Genomic DNA, 16,753 nt, shown 5'->3' on the forward strand with positions numbered 1-16,753 from the left:
TCCTCATCTGCCAAGCACAATTGGAGACCAGTTCAGATGATTTCATATGGATATGCAGCCCATAGGTGTAATAGGGGAAAATGAGTTCTTTCACATCTGATTTTCTAAAGAGAGAAGCTCTCACTACCTGTGTTACATATTCTACATTATACAGATGACTTGACAGCAAGGATTTATTTTCACACACAAGATAATTAGAGGCATTCTATGAAAGTAAAGCATTGATTTTATTTCATACTTAAGCCAGAATTCTCTATCATTGCCCTGTTAGCATTCTAATGTGTTAGCATAAGGAAATATAGTATCCCATGCACATGTAAAGATAGGATTAAAAACCTACTATCTTGCCATTTGGGTACAGGTAGCTCTGCTATAGTACATTTGTCCCCATAAGCATATATCTTGTGAAATAGATGAAATGAAGTCAAAAAGTAGGGGGAAGTGAGACCAGAATGAATGCAAGAAAAAGCTGTGTTCACACAGTGTTACTACCTCAGTAAAGAACATCAAATGAAACTTTAGATCATATGGTCTTAGTCATATACAGTTTATCTGCAATAAAATGCTTTTTGATACTGACCTAAATGTGCCATGTTGTTCATATTTTTCATGTTTTTATGTGAATAAACTGACCTTGGAGTAAGTAGTTTCAGATCTGGTTGCTTTTGTGCAATCATGAGCATAGAGAATGTCTTCCAACTAAGCACCAGCTTCCTCTGTAGCAATGAACACACAAATGGATCTCCTTGTGAATCAAAAGGGTGGAAGGAAAGAAGACTATAGGTACGCAGGCACCCAAAGTTGCTTTCTATGTCTTACAGCAGAGAAGTGATGTTGAGGGACACTATGTCTGAAACAATAAACACTAAGAGATAGGGCTTACTTATACTCAGCACTGTTCTGCTTGGAGGCAGGTGTTCTGCTTCCAGATCTGAAGTATTATGTCCCTGTAGCACTGTAATATAACGTAATTCTAGAATTATATTAGCTTCCTGATGGAGGAAAATGAAGCATAAAGATTAGGCAATTTTCCCAAAGCAAGCCAGTGCCAGAGCTAGGAACAGTACAGTAGTAGGCAACAGTACTGCAGGAATTGTAGGAACATCACAACTAGAACTGCAAGATGACAAACTGATTAGATGCGGACACTGTGCATTGTAACACATAATAATGTCAGCCCCATATTTGTTGTCTAAAACACCCATGGCTGAACAATACCTTGCCCAAGAAGCAGTAAGGGAGGAAGGCTGACGAGATAACTCTACAACAGGTGCTGCTAGAGCAGAACCCAGGTATTTGTACGTGTCAGTGCCAACAGATCATATCTTTCCAGTAACTATGAGGAAGAGCTGAACTGAACAGTGAATGCTAGAGCTGACGAGGATCTCACTATGACTGTTTCCACCCAAAAGCCAGTCCTTCAGATGTTGGTGCAAGCACCCAAGAAGATTAAATCTACTGGAGAGAAGGAGATGAAGGAGGACAGGCTAAGCATAGTACAGTTTCCTCACCAACAGTTCTCTTCTTCACAATGATCCTCACCAAAGGAGCTGCAAATTCTTGGCTTATACAGCTGTACTTCCTTGGAGAACTGGTCTGGTGAAAGGTTCAATCATCTTGTTTCTTATTTAAAACACACTCAGACCAACTGCCTCTCTCACCCCTGAGGGAACTGGCATTTGATAAACTGACAGACAGTAGTAAGAAAGCTATGAGCTGTACGGGACCAAGGTGCCTGTTAGAGACCCATATCCCTTGATATGCAAGCTCTAACCCACTATTCAGAAACTCACTCAGTATTTGGAAAGGACAGACAAAAATCTCAGAGGAGCAAAGGTAAAGGGGAATAAAAGAAAAGGCAGACTTTTAAGAGCGTTTGAGGGATTTGCGATCTCAATTTAAGCTTTAGATTAACTCTTTATGTATATTTGAGACTGTGGCCCACCAGTCAGAAAGCCCAACTTCTGTAGTACATCTCAATACCTCCTCCATTTCACTCTTTCCTTGGGGTTGACAATGAAAATGCTTTGCTGCAACTACAAGGCTTTACGTATTGAAAAGATCCTTGTAGCTGTGGTTGCCAGACAACCATGTTCAGTCAGATCAAAGGAAAAGTCTTTCTAAAGGAAAAGCACTTCTGAAGAAATTCCTTGTCCCTCACTTTTTTTGTTGTCACCCTGTACAAAACAAACAAACAAACAAACAAACAGAAAAAACCACTGTTTGAGACATTGCTAAAACCATTTTTTCCTCCTTGGATTGTAATAAGAACAGAAGGTAAAATTAAGGACCTATATTTCCAATTCCATCTTATACTGTTCTTATGTTATGATACAAGTCTATAAGTTCAGTGCTGGCTTTAGAAAACAAAACACAACTGTCAACCTACCATCACAGTTTTGACTGTCTGTTAAGGGTCATTGCTTCACATGTGCGTTACTAGCTGGCATCCTGTAATCTTTCCCTGACCTTTCATCAGGGGATCATGCCTGCTGCACATGGCTAAGCAGTTGGCTGTCATTATTCCCACACACTGAAACTAGGTACCAAACTCAGCTGGTGATTTAACAGTACGTTCTGAAAGGAGAGCTCTTTGTCATGTGCGATAATGAATGTTTCTGCTGCCTCCACAAAGTCAGAGGTTTTAAAGTACTTTGCCAGAAAGAAAGGAATAATCATTCTCCAGTATAAAACGTAGGATGCTGTCTAGTTGTCTGTTTGAAATACTTTTTTAAAGTTTCATTTTCTCTTTAGCAGTTATAGGTTTAAATTACCATTTTACTGTTGTCATTTTTCTTCACACCATATTAAAATTGCATACAATTTCAATGAATATTCTAGTTCAATTAATGCCCAATTCTGACATCTTTTCTTGTGCTGAATTACCTCTTAAGCTATAACTGATTTCATATAAATCGTAAGTCCAGTTCTTGTAATAAAGAAACAAATTGTAGGGAAAGAAAGGAAGAAATCTGTTTGAAAATGAATCCCGTGAGTCCACGCTTCACAATAACAAATTCCATACTGTTTAAGTGATTTGCTCCTGCTGGCTTTGCCCTATTTACTGTGGGAAGTCACTTCCAAACAAACGGAAGGACTTCTGCCTGCAAAATTTGAGGTAGAAACCTGATGGCATACCCATAGACTTCCTATAGTAGATGTGAATTTTCTATGTAAAAATATTAGAATTGAGGGAATGAGAGAATAATATTCTGAGGCCATCCTTCACCATGCCTGGGACACTTCAGTTACAGATTTGCCAAAGCTGAATACAAAAATAATTGAGATAATATTGCCCAAATAAATTCATAAAGCAGAGTTTGAAGTGAGTAGTAAATGGAGCAACTGTTGAACAAACAATTTTTTACTGACACCTGGAGCAAGAGACTGTAAGACTGAAGCTTTGAAAAAGGATTCAAGGATAGAACAACTTTATGAAAATAAAATGGCCTCTGTGGTTTAAAATACATATATGTGTTTGTAGGATGTGACTTTGCAGTTTAATCTGCATTCCTCATGTGTGGCTACAGCTGAGATTCTCAGCAGTGTAGTGCAGCTGATGGAACAGAACTGAAGCTGTGTGTGTCATGCATTTATTTGTGACTGTATAACATTAACTGTAATTAGCCCAGCACAGATCCTCAGCATATTAGTGGCCATGAACAAAATTACACTGAGCAGTTATCTTGATTTTTACATATTACATTGTTTCAGCATCTAGAATACATTAACCTCAGTTTTCGTTTAGCGCTATGTTCAGTAATGGCACAATAGTAAGGAATACAGTCAGATCCTCACTAATTACTGATTATTCATATTACTCAATTCATCTAACTATTTACTTTTTGTTTAGCACCAGCTGTTGCTGTTTTCTCAGAGCTTGTATTTAAGCTAAATGCACAAGAATATCACAGAAAACATTTGAGAGACAAGCTTGTTGAGAAACTGCTGATTCCAAAGCATGCTGCAAGACAAATTAAATGACCCGTATCAACTTCTAGTGCTAACAAATACTATTGCAGAAGTGACAGGAAGCATATTTCTACCCCTTAACTGTTAACGAAGCAACACAAGTAAAATAGGTTATGCCACTCCATCTTCATAAATTGCTGATTCAATAAATCACACTTGAGAAACAGCTGAGTAATTACTAGATGATGCTGGAAGCAATAGAGGCCTCATTTGCATACTAACAGACATTTGTTGCAATAATTCCTGTCATGGACGGGTAACTGCTAGACATGATTAATTCTGTGAGCACTGCAGTTTGACTTCTCCAGTGCACAGGAAGAACCGCCATATCAAAGGCTTCAAATGTGAGATGCATGCACTACTCCCCAGCAATGAGGGACAACTTATAATCAGCACCAGGAACTTGCCCAGGCACAGACTCTTTGGAGGATGTTTTTTCTCAGCATTTTATACAAACTGTCTTGCAAAGCAGACTCAGAAGATGGAAAAAAAAGGAAAAACAAAGCCCTGAAATCATCTAAGCACCAGGTGAAGCAGTGTACCCCTTTCAAAAGTCTAAATAGGTCTGGAGATAAGATGAAATAGATTTCCACACATGGTTTAGGCTGATTTTACTTTATTCACAAGCTTCTTTACATAAAAGTCATAGCAGCATACGTTACGTAAATTTCTAATGATGAGTTTATTTGTTCCTGCTGGTAGAAGCAGAAAACTTGGTGGAGTTTATACCAGCATGTGACCATAGCACAGGCATCTAGTTCACCTTAGTGAAAGACAGTTTGCTCTTTAACGATTACCTGTTTTTTTCTGTGTACTTTGAATTGTTTAGAAGGAAAAGTCAATAGTTCCCTAACCAATGCTACACTTAACTATTTTGTTCCAATAAATAGTCACTTAGGGGACTGTAAGATACAAAAGGTAGAAATATCTATTGATAGAAAATGGAAGATGGCTTGCCTCATGAGCCAAAATAATGAAATGCTACCCAACCTCTCCATAAAGATGTTGCGGCTGAACTGAAATATGTTTCTCAGAAGCAATTACATAGCCATGATCTTTCTCAGTTCCAGGACACAAATGGTCTCCTGCCCTGGTAGAAAAATAACATAATAGGGTTATCTGAGCAACACAACCTAGTGGGCAAAGCTGTCTTCCAGGTGGTAATAACTCAATACATTCTGCATAAGAGGACAATGTGAATCAGCTTGGGACCTAATTACTGAAAAAAGAGGAAAGTCCCTTACAGGCCAAAGAATCTTACTAGAACACCAAAGAGAAATATATAAAAAACTGGCTGTGCTTGCTTTTTTTCTTTTTGTAGAGTCTAACATCTTTGCTTTCATAAGCAAAGGTCTAAATGGTTAGGGACCTCTCTGTTTTATGTAATACAATTACAGTTGCAGTCATCTGAAGCAGCTGAAACAAGAATGTCTTGGGGGAAAAAAAAAAAAGAAAAAAGAAAAAAAAAAAAAAAAGAAGAAGAAGAAATGGGAGAAAAGAAACAGAGAAGCAAAAGAATTAAAGAACACTGCATTTTGAAGCAACACCTTACATGTCTCCAAGGGTTTGACCCTGTTCGCGAGGATGCCTCCCTGAAGATACAAGAGATATTAGCACAGCAGGATCAAGATTTTTCCAGTATGGATAGTAGGAAATAAGTTCTTTTTCTAAAACTTAAAGTGATGCCTGTGATTCTCAATATTTATATTTCATCTGAATCCATTTGTTGGCTTATGGACTCAGAGCCACATAGTTTCACAGAGTTTCTGAGCAGTGAGGTTCATATTTAGATTTTGGAATTAACTGAAAGGTGGATAAAATCTCATTTGATGAAACAGCTTCATTTTCACTCAGCTCATTCATCTTACAGTACATTGTTGAACTGTCTAGAAAAATGACAGGAGCCTTTTAAATATGTATATCTTCACTAAGACAGAAGAACAAATTCAAAAATAGGTACTATACAGCATCGGGAAGATTGCTGATGGTTCCTAATTGAACACAGAGTGATGAGTAAAGTACAGTGAATCAGAAATATTGTGTAAATAGCAAGAATCCATCATTAATTAAATCATTATGGACTACAGCTGTAACTATATTTCTTCTAATAGAACTGACTACACAGATGGTGGCAAGGATAAATAAATAAATATACATTGTGTTATACTTCCTACTTTTGAGAGATCCAGATTAACAAAGCCAAGACAAAAAGTGAAACTGGTATAAAGATACATACATACCTCTCTATTTTGGATATAGACAGAAATTCATAGTCTTGTTGCATTACTTACATTTTCTTTTGTTTTACAAAGTATCTTCTGTATTCCCGATTTTTAATATATGCAAGGATGGTCAAGATGGACATCTGTAAAAAGATCCTCCTAAGCATGAACAGAGTCCTTTTTGATCCTCTCGCTGCAAAACCTTGAAAAATATAGTGAAGGGGGAAGATAATTAGCTTTTGGAATTTCTCGAGCACCATTTTCTTAGCTTCCTTATTTTCAACTTTTGTGCAAGATGATTAGGTGGAAACAGTCCTATCACAGAAGTAAACAAAACAGCAGATTAAGTGTTTGAAAAAATTTCATGGTGCTGAAGTCATGGCAAATACATGAACCATACAACAAAACTACTTGAGATTCTTTTGCGACTACAACAGTGATGGTAAGGAATTAATAAAACAAATTGTTTCTGCTGTATACAAGTTTTTACTTTATCAAGTTAGACTTTACTCAAAAGTAATTAGCTATTACTCAATTGTTATTTTGGAGCTGATATGCTCATAAATTAGAGAGTTCTGAACTGGGTTATCTGTTACATGGGTTTCATAATGGAACTTAAAGCCATGATTCTTTTTTAAATGATATATTCATATTGAGTATTTAACAGGGTACAGATAGTGCTGCACAGCAGTGTGGACCAGTCTGCCGCCATTTGTTCTGCTTGAAGCTGGAGTCTTGATGTAAGTGTGTGCAAGTCTGAGCAAAATTTTAAGAATATCATAGGAAAACTAGTAGGAAATTTCCTCAAAGACTGATTACTACTGTGTTAAGCTTTAAAGTTTGGTCTTCGTAGCTTAGAGAGAAGGAAGAGAAGTATTGCTGCTTTGGGATTATTTTTTCTAGAAATTCAGAGCAAATTGTTCTGGATTACAACAATTCAGTCATCTTAGACTTGTCATTCAGTTGAATTTAGTCACTGTACCATAAACAGTTTTCCATTGACTCCATACTCTTTCATTTGTCAGTATTCTTGAGTTCCCAAGCAGGCACTGGAGCAGAGGACATTAGTAACATTCACATATTTTATTCTCCTTTTTAAATTTAAATTCCATTTGTCTGTCAACCCAGACTGAAATGTTAAGTTCCTCTGACTTTATTTTTATCCTGATTCTGATTAACTAAAGGAATGTCAAGTCAATGGCAAATTGTGCTGTCTTACAATTCTCTTTCTTTCTGCCGACATTTGCAAAAATTCTGACAGCTCCATTAATCACAGAATTTTGGATACTCCCTGTTTCCTGACTATGCTGCATCACTACCAGGCTAGCAGATGGGTGCTCACCATGTCAGAAAGGTCTATTTGCCAGATACCTCCTGGGAGGAACAACTCCTCTTTGCACTGATATTACAACTCTGCTCCTGAGAAAAGCACTTCCAAGTCTTCCAGAAGACTGATCTGATTTTTCTCAGTTTAAAGGCATCAGAAGTATTTTGATGGAGATATGTAAGAAGGAATATCACTTGCAAACTTTGGATTACTTCTTATTTTAGCTAGTTCCACTTTCAGCAGGCAGAGCTTGGGTGGAGACAGTATTGTGATTAAGATCTATATCCACAATCCACATACATTTACCTGAATTTATTTCTTTACATTTTATCTCTGGTAATGTATCCACTAATGACCATGTACGCAGCTCTTACATTTTTAATAAGATATTAACCAAGATAAATTATCATTTGAAGTGTGGTTGCCCAACCTTTTGGCTTGCCTGGGCCACGCTGAGTGAATCATAGAATCATGGAACCACAGAATGGCCTGGGTTGAAAAGGACCTCAAAGATCATCTAGTTTCAAGCCCCCTGCCATGGGCAGGGTCACCAACCACCAGACCAGGTTGCCCAGAGCCACATCCAGCCTGGCTGTGAATGCCAGAAAGAATAATTCTGGAGACCTTTAAAGAGCAGACTGAAAATGCATCTAGTTATAAGTTGTAGTGATAAAGCTTGTGCTATTAGAGATGACCAAAATACTGCAAATTAAATCTCAGTGGGGAAGTACATTGCTTCGTATCTTTCAAGGCAGATATTAAAGGTTTTCATGAAATCTCACTGCAAGAAAAAGGTAACGTCCTGTAATTCCCAAAGACTCTACCTATCTCTGAATGGATTAGAGCAAAAGACAAATACATAATATTTCTTAAAATTGAAATTGTAAGTGGGAAAATGAAATTTGAGTGGCTTGAAAATAATGGAAAAAAGTCTTGATTTAAGAAAGGTTAAAAGCCTTCAGGAAGCACGCAAAAAGGTTTAAATTTCTAGACCCATCCAACACAATCTCTCAAAGTGTTTTACTTTATTTTTGAAGTCACTTACTACTCATGTTTGATTTTTTTGTTTTGTTTTTTCTTTTTCTTTTCTTTTTGCAACTTTATTTTCCTCTCCCTTATACTAGTGAGACTGCAAAGTGAGCTACTGAAAACTGTAGCTCTCAAATTTTGTGAGTTTATGTGGTTTTTTAGATATTGGAACTCTGTTTTCTCATGTTTTAGTCATGATCAATACACAAATGTACTAGATCAATAACAGTCTGATGACATTTGTTTCTCTCACATAAATTCATATATTTCTGTTCATTCTACTTGGCTTCATTCATTAATTTTAATAGAAAATGTGGAGCCAAAATATAGAGATTTATGTGGAATAACTAAATGTTTTCAGTTTATTTCCAGTCAACAGTATGTCTGGCATAAACACAATTACAGGTATCATCACAGAATCATAGAATGGCGTGGGTTGGAAGAGACATCAAAGATCATCCAGTTCCAACCCCTCTGCCATGGGCAGGTTGCCACTCACTTAGTCAGGGTGCCCAAGGCCCCATGTAACCTGGCCTTGAACATCTCCAGAATAAAACATTCATGACCATTCATGACTTATCTGGACAATCTGTTAAAGCAACTCACCACTCTCTCAGTGAAAAATGTCCCCCTGACATCTAATCTAAATTTCCCCTATTTTAGTTTAAAACCATTCCCCTTGTCCTAGCACTATCTACCCATGATTAAATATATATATATATATATATATATTTATATATATATATATTCATTCCTGTTTATTAGCTGCCTTTAAGTATTGGAAGGCCACAATAAGATCCCCCCCTCCCTCTTTCCCCCTTCTCCCAGACTGAACAAGCCTAGTACCCTAATTCTGTCTTTGTAAAAGATGTGCTCTGATCATCTTCATGTCCCTCTTCTAGATCCACTCCAACAGCTCCATGTCCTTTTTGTGCTGTGGGCCCCAGGTCTGGACAGAGTACCCCAGATGGGGCCTCCCATGGGCAGAGGAGAAGGGTACAATCATCTCCTTTTTCCTTCTGGCCATCTCTCTTGATGCAGCCTGGGATACAATTAAGCTTCTGGGCTGCAAGTGCACACTGCTTGGTCATGTTAAGTTTTTCATCTACTAGGACCCCTAGATGTCTACCAAACACACTAAACTTTGATTGATTTAGAAGGAAGCATGGGGTATAAAAGGGTCGTTATGCCCATTCCGGAGGATGGTCCTTCTTTGTAAAGGCTTAAGCACTCTTCTGAGGGATAAGAATATTTGCATTTTGTAGTACTCTTTCTGGAGAAGATAGTAACCTGACAGGTAAAAGTACTCAGTAGAGGCAGCACAGAGAGGGAAAGAAAGACCACACCAAAATGAACCACATTCATCCTTATTAGCTTGTTGCAAAAGTAACTATTGTATTATTCACAACAGACCCAGTTCTCCACTCCAATGGAGAACAAAGTGTAGAGCAGAGCAGGATAGGGTAGGGGAGAAAGGGAGAGGAGAGGAGAGGAGAGGAGAGGAGAGGAGAGGAGAGGAGAGGAGAGGAGAGGAGAGGAGAGGAGAGGAGAGGAGAGGAGAGGAGAGGAGAGGAGAGGAGAGGAGAGGAGAGGAGAGGAGAGGAGAGGAGAGGAGAGGAGAGGAGAGGAGAGGAGAGGAGAGGAGAGGAGAGGAGAGGAGAGGAGAGGAGAGGAGAGGAGAGGAGAGGAGAGGAGAGGAGAGGAGAGGAGAGGAGAGGAGAGGAGAGGAGAGGAGAGGGGAGGGGAGGGGAGGGGAGGGGAGGGGAGGGGAGGGGAGGGGAGGAGAGGAGAGGAGAGACAGAACAGTGTCATTTGAAAGCAACCTACAACGATAATCGAGTCCAATTCTCCAGCTACTTAGGGACTGACTCACAGTTGAGATATATCATTTAGGAGCATTATTCAAATACCTCTTAAACATTGACAGTCATGGGGCATTGACAACCTTTCTGGGAGGACTATTTCATGTCTAACTGCTCTGTCAGTTAAGCATACCCTGGCAGATCTTTGAGCTATTTCAACACATGCTGTCACTAGATATAGGGAGACTAGCACCTGCCTCTTTATTTCCCCTCCTCAGGACATTGTAAAGAGCAATGAGATCAGCCCTCAGCCTCCTTTTCTCCAAACTTAAGTAACACAGTAAGCTCTGCCTGTATAGGACAACTCAAATGCATGGTCCATGAAAAAAAACTGTGTTGGCTTACAAGTCTGTCTTTCCAGTCAGTGGAGAATGAGGGCTCCAAATGCTCTAAAATACGCAGATTAAGTTCTTCCATCTAGCCAGATTCTTCACTGCTTGAATCATGTTGTCTCATCTGGTACTTGTCACAAAGCTCTTTCCTAAGGAATAAATAAAAGGCTTCTGTCTCACCTTCTAGAGGGCCAGAAATCTTCCCTTAAACTATTTATGTCTTCTTTTTACTCTGCAATCTGGCAAGCAACAGACCAGACACATATAAATCTTAAGGAACATTTCACAAATACTTCACAATATTTCAAAATTATATTGTAAAGCCTGACATTTTTAACTGTTCTTCTCCATGAAAGTGGCAAATATCCTAATAAAGAGATTAATTCCAAGAACAGATAATAGAATTGTTTGATGGTATTTGCATATCCAAAGGATTTTCAAAGAAGAGTGGAATATTAGAATATGATAAGCATAGACTATTCACTCCATAAAATACACTGTCTTTCTGCAAGATAACTTATCTTTGTAGAAAAAAGGATGGGAGTCACTGGTATGACAAGTAGCACTTTGGAAATGTGCAGCATTACCGTTATATGGCAGAAATTCATACTGATTTTTAGTTTGACTATCCACAAGTTCAAATGAACAGCAACTTCATAATAACAAATATTTAACATAACTTTTGGAAAGAAGACACAAAGATGCATTTGGGAGACAGAAGGTAATACAAAGGGAAAGAAAACAGCAATGTGGAACATCAAATTGTTTTATTTGTTCTTAATTTTTTTTTTAACTAAAATTTCCACAGAGATTTATGTAATGCTTTTTAAGGCATGTATAATAGTAACAAAGAGCCTGCCAAAATGTATTCCAGCAAACCTCAAAACTGAATAGCATGATGTGTTTCTTTTGGAGGTCATGCACATTTCCTTCAACAAGCTGCTTACTACTTTGCACTCACTGAGCTCCATTCAGCTTCTGCATCTTAACACTGAGTAGGTGAAGCTGTCTGTTCAAAGCTGTTCTCTGGAATGCTAACAGCCTGTTATTACAGTCAAAGCCCATTCATCCCTTAGACCCATTTGGCTGAACAACCATGCCCAGAGGGTGGCAAACAGTGATGTAAAGTCTAGTTGGAGGTAGTAATTAGTGGTGTACCCCAGGAGTACAATTTTGGAAAACAGCTCTGTAGAAAAGTTCCTGGGGGTCCTGTTGAACACCAAGTTGAATGTGAGTCAGCAGTGTATCCTTGCTGCTTATTTTTGGCTGCTGATCCTGCAGATCAAGAGAGATGAACCTTTCACTCTTCTCAGCACTGGTGAGACTGCACTTCCGAGTTCTCCATTACAAGAGTATACTGGAGAGAATTCAGCCAAGAGCCACCAAGATGATGAAGGGCCTGGAGCATCTTTTCTATGATGAAAGGCTGAGAGAGCCAGGACTGTTCAGCCTACAGAAGAGGAGGCTCTGGGGAATCTCATCAGTACCCATAAATAACTAAAGTGAGGGTGCAAAGAGGACAGAGCCAGGCTCTCTTCAGTGGTGCCCAGAACCAGAACAACAGGCAGTGAGCACAGACTGGAATACAGGAAAGTCAGTCTGAACATCAGGAAGCCCTTTTGCATTGTGCAGATGACAGAGCACTGGCATAGTTTGCCCAGAGAGGTTGGTGAGTCTCCTCCTTGAAGCTCATCAGAAGCTGCTGGGACATAGACCTGGACATCTTGCTCTAAGAGTCCCTGCTGGAGCAGAGCTTGGGCCAGAGGGAACCAGAGGACCCTGCCAGCCTCAGCCATTCTGGGATTTCAGATGTGTTCAAGTAGTTTCTCTGAACTCATTCTCTGTCTGAGGAAGTAACTTCTCTCAAAGTAGAAAAAAGAGTATTTTCTCTGTCTCCAGCATTGCATGTCCCATCTCTGACATATTTCTGCTGAACTGAGGAGCCTTAAACTCATTTCACTATTACAAGCTTCTGCAAAACTGCAGGGAGGCCCAAGAATGCAGGGAAAACTGCATCATCTTCTTGCTGCTATATATCCTAGTATGCAGAAATTTCACAATTTAGCCTTGTTTCCCAAATACTGAGAAATTATCAGTATGCTTAATTCTGTCTATAGAAGAAGCTCTTAAATGCACATTATGGAAGTTGTCGTGGCTGTTCTTTGCAACATCTTTTGGCAGCCTGAGAAAGTTGAACAAGACAGTTTTACATTTAGTAGGAATTTGTCAGTGTTGCTATCACACCTAACCAAGTCTGCTGAGTGTAAGTGTGCTGTAAAATAATACTAAAACAGTTTGCAATAATGCATCTACCTCACCATAACATTTCACGATGCCTGCATATACCTTGGAAAGAAACATTAAAGGTATAGAGCCTTTAAGGCCCAATTTAGGAACACTATGATTTCAGATACTCAATTTTGTTTAAAAAATAAAAATAAAAAAAAATAAATAAAAAAAAAAACACAACTGTTTTATATTGCTAAAAGCTATACCATGTGCAAACTAATGGAGAGTCTGAGGATGAAAAATAACTTTTCCAGTCATTAGAAAAAGGTTACTATCCTATGGATGCTTGAATCACCCTGCTCTCAGGGCACACTGAGCCAAACTCATAGAGTCATAGAATTGTTAATGTTGGAAAGAATATCTTGTCCAACCATCCTCACCATGTGCACTAACTCACGTCCCTCAGTGCCATATCTAGATGTTTCTTGAGCACTTGAGGGTGGTATCTCCATCACAACTCTGGGCAGCCTGTTCTAGCGTGTCACAGATCTTTCTAAGAAGAAATTTCTCCAAATATCTAACCCGAATCTCCCCTGCTGCAACCCGAGACCATTCCCTCTCATCCTATCTCTGGTTACCTGAATGAAGAAGCTGACCTCCAGCTCATCACAACCTCCTTTCAGGGAGTTGTATAGAGCAATAAGAGCTCCCCTGAGCCTTCTCTGCTCCAGAACAAACAAGCCCAGTTCCCTCAGCTTCTCTTAAGACTTGTGCTCCAGACCCTTCATGGCTTTGTTGCCCTTCTCTGGACATGCTCCAAAGCCTAAACATCTTTCTTGTAGTGAGAGGCCCAAAACTGAACGCAGTGCTTGAGATGTGGCCTCAAAAGTGTCAGTTACAATGGAGTGATCACCTCCTTAATCCTGCTGACTGCACCATTTCTGATGCATTCCAGGACACTGTTGGCCTTCTTGGCCACCTGGGCACAACACTGGCTCATGTTCAGCCAGGTGCCAACATCCCCAAATCCTTTTCCTTCATCCTGCTCAAGGATTTGCAAGAGAGAACAACACAGATGAGTGAACAAGTGATATATCTGCAAACCTGTAGCTCCTCCTGCATAGAGTAATGTAGTGTGCTGGGAGCCCAATGTGGTGCTAGAGCACATGCTGCATGTATGCCCAGTGTTGTGAAGGACAGGGAAAGACCAATGGCAGCCCCACTCCAGCAATATGTCCTGCTCCAGCTCTTCCTGTCTCTCTTATTTTTTTTTTCTTTTTACTGAAATATTAAAAAGGTCACACCATGTATAGATTATCAGTTTTGCAGAAATCCGATCTCAAGGCAATGTCATCTTTTTCCCAAATAAATTGCAAGCTTTGACAGGAGTAAATAGGTCTCGGTTTATGGATTTGAGTGTTTTTTGCTTTTGTTTTTCTCTGTTTTTTTTTTAATCAATACAGTTCTGGAAAAATTGTAAATGTCTTTATAAATTAATCTTTAGATTTGGCCTTTTATACCACTATTATAAAAAATAAGGTCCCTTAAATGAGTCAGTAAATCTTTAATGAAATTGAATAAGTTAGTGCATGATGAATTGGTTACATAGTTCCACTAATTAATTTATCCTTGGCTTTGCCATTAACATCAGACAACACAATAAATGTCAGCCGAGTTAAAGCTTAGAACAACATTGGTCTTTAGTGCAAAATGAAGTTGCCAGCAATGCTAAGTGATTTTTATATAAGGCAGATGTAAATGCTGCAAATAAGTAAACAGCTTCTTTGCCACACTGCTGGTATGTTTTCATCATGTATTATTATTAGAAATAAAAAGTAAAAAAACAGCTACTTGGAGGAAGTGAGAGCATTTGAAGAAAATAACACTAGACTGCTAACCAAAACATGTGATTACTCAATCAAAGAACAAAATCAGAAGGACTCCAGCTCTACTTGATTGTTATTGAGGAGAGGCAGTGTTACTCACCGGGTTACAACACCAGACCCGTTGCTAGGATGGTAATTCCCACGTACATGTCATTCATGAAAACGAGTACTGAACAAGGTAACTGATTTGTAACCTTAACTTAATTCCAGGTGAACATATTTCATTCAGCAGCTTGACACTAAGAGCAGACCAAAACTGCCTTTTAGAGGAAAAGGTGTCACTGGATTGCAGAGGGGAAGCTTGTGTAGCAGACGGATGTTCTCACCTGATGGCACTGAAAGCTGACACACAGCTTGTTATGGGCTTTTCATTTAAGGAGAAATATATTGCCCAGATCAACTGAGGTACATTCTCTGTTTTGTGCTTTGCTTTGTACTGATTCTTACTATTACCAGACCAAATTTCATAGCCAATTTATAGCCCTATATATATATATTTGTCAAAAGTGACCTCTCCTCTCTCCTTTATGTTTACCTCCTGATATATTTATAGACTGTAATAGTATCTCCTCTCAGCCTTTGTTTTGTTAGGTAAAAAAAGCTAGGCACTTCTCTTCTGTAGGACAGGCTTTTTTTTCCCCCCTTTCTATCTTTATAGACACTGCATTTGCGCCAGATATAGGAAATACATCTTGAAGGTGAATAAGGTCTGTCATGAAAAAAAATTCACCAAAATCTTGCACAGAAGCATCAATACTTCTCTATTGCTCTGGAAAATACCTCATGCTCTAGGACTGCACTGCCATTTTTGTTTCTCTCCTGAGCCACAACACTGCTTAAAGCTATTCCATAAATCTGTTTAGTTTTGGTAGATTTTTTTCTTCCTGTCCTTCCAGAGGCTGAATGCCCAACATATAGCAAAACTGCCTGTCTTTTGAATGTAAGTATCTTCACTTAAAACAGAAATACAAAGCAACACTAAAGGAACTTATGTTGTCAGTGGCTCATGGCTGGGAATACTTTGCTGAGTTTCTTTCCAACTTAGGTTACATTCAGTCTCACTGAGTATCTTCCTCAGTGCACTTTAATGGCCTTCAAAATCAGTTCACCATCTGCCCAGGTTGGGGAGTGGGCAATGGACTCTCAAGTATAACATTCAGGAGCTCTTCAGAGCTGGCAGGTTGCACTGTAGGAGGTGCTGGCTGCTGTGACAGCTAATTCTGGATCAGAGAGGAGTTCCTGCTTGGCTTTCCACAGGATCTCCCAAGGATATTTCAGCACTTTTACTGTACGCTGCTGGTAAATCCCAGGAAACAGATAAATCTGAGAGTATGGAGTTCCTAGAGCCATCCTTCAATGATTTACATTAACTTTAGAGGTCCTTTTGTGTTTGTGGCCCACAGTAGGTTTGGAGACAGCTCTGTAAGCAGCCAGTTCCCATTCAGACATCCATAAAGCTGCACTCAAGATGCTGTTCTCTGCAGTGACTAAACCACCACATTGCCTGACTCTGCTGGGGACATCTGAAGACCTTTATGTTCTATACTTTATGCCCCAGAACAAGAAACTCTGCCTCCTGCTTAAAGCCTCCCAAAATTTAAAAATCAAGCTTTCCTCTGACCCCTAAACTGAACAAAAATTCAAAATCCTGATATAATTTTATAGCAAATACAGAATGGTTGAACCAAAATACAAGATACAACAATCTTCAGAACAAAGATAATGATAGCACTCCATCTGGAAATTTAAACCTAAACATTGTCCTCAAATGCTCAAGAGCCATCCATATTTTCTATCAATTCCAATAAAATTAAAAAATTAATATATTTTGTGAAATGCAAATTAACAGACTCTATTATTATTTATATCCTGTATTTATTTTGCCATCCTTTAG

This window comes from Coturnix japonica, chromosome 2 (genome assembly GCF_054131305.1).
Source record: "Coturnix japonica strain WE chromosome 2, WE-NBRP24, whole genome shotgun sequence".
NCBI lineage: Eukaryota > Metazoa > Chordata > Aves > Galliformes > Phasianidae > Coturnix > Coturnix japonica.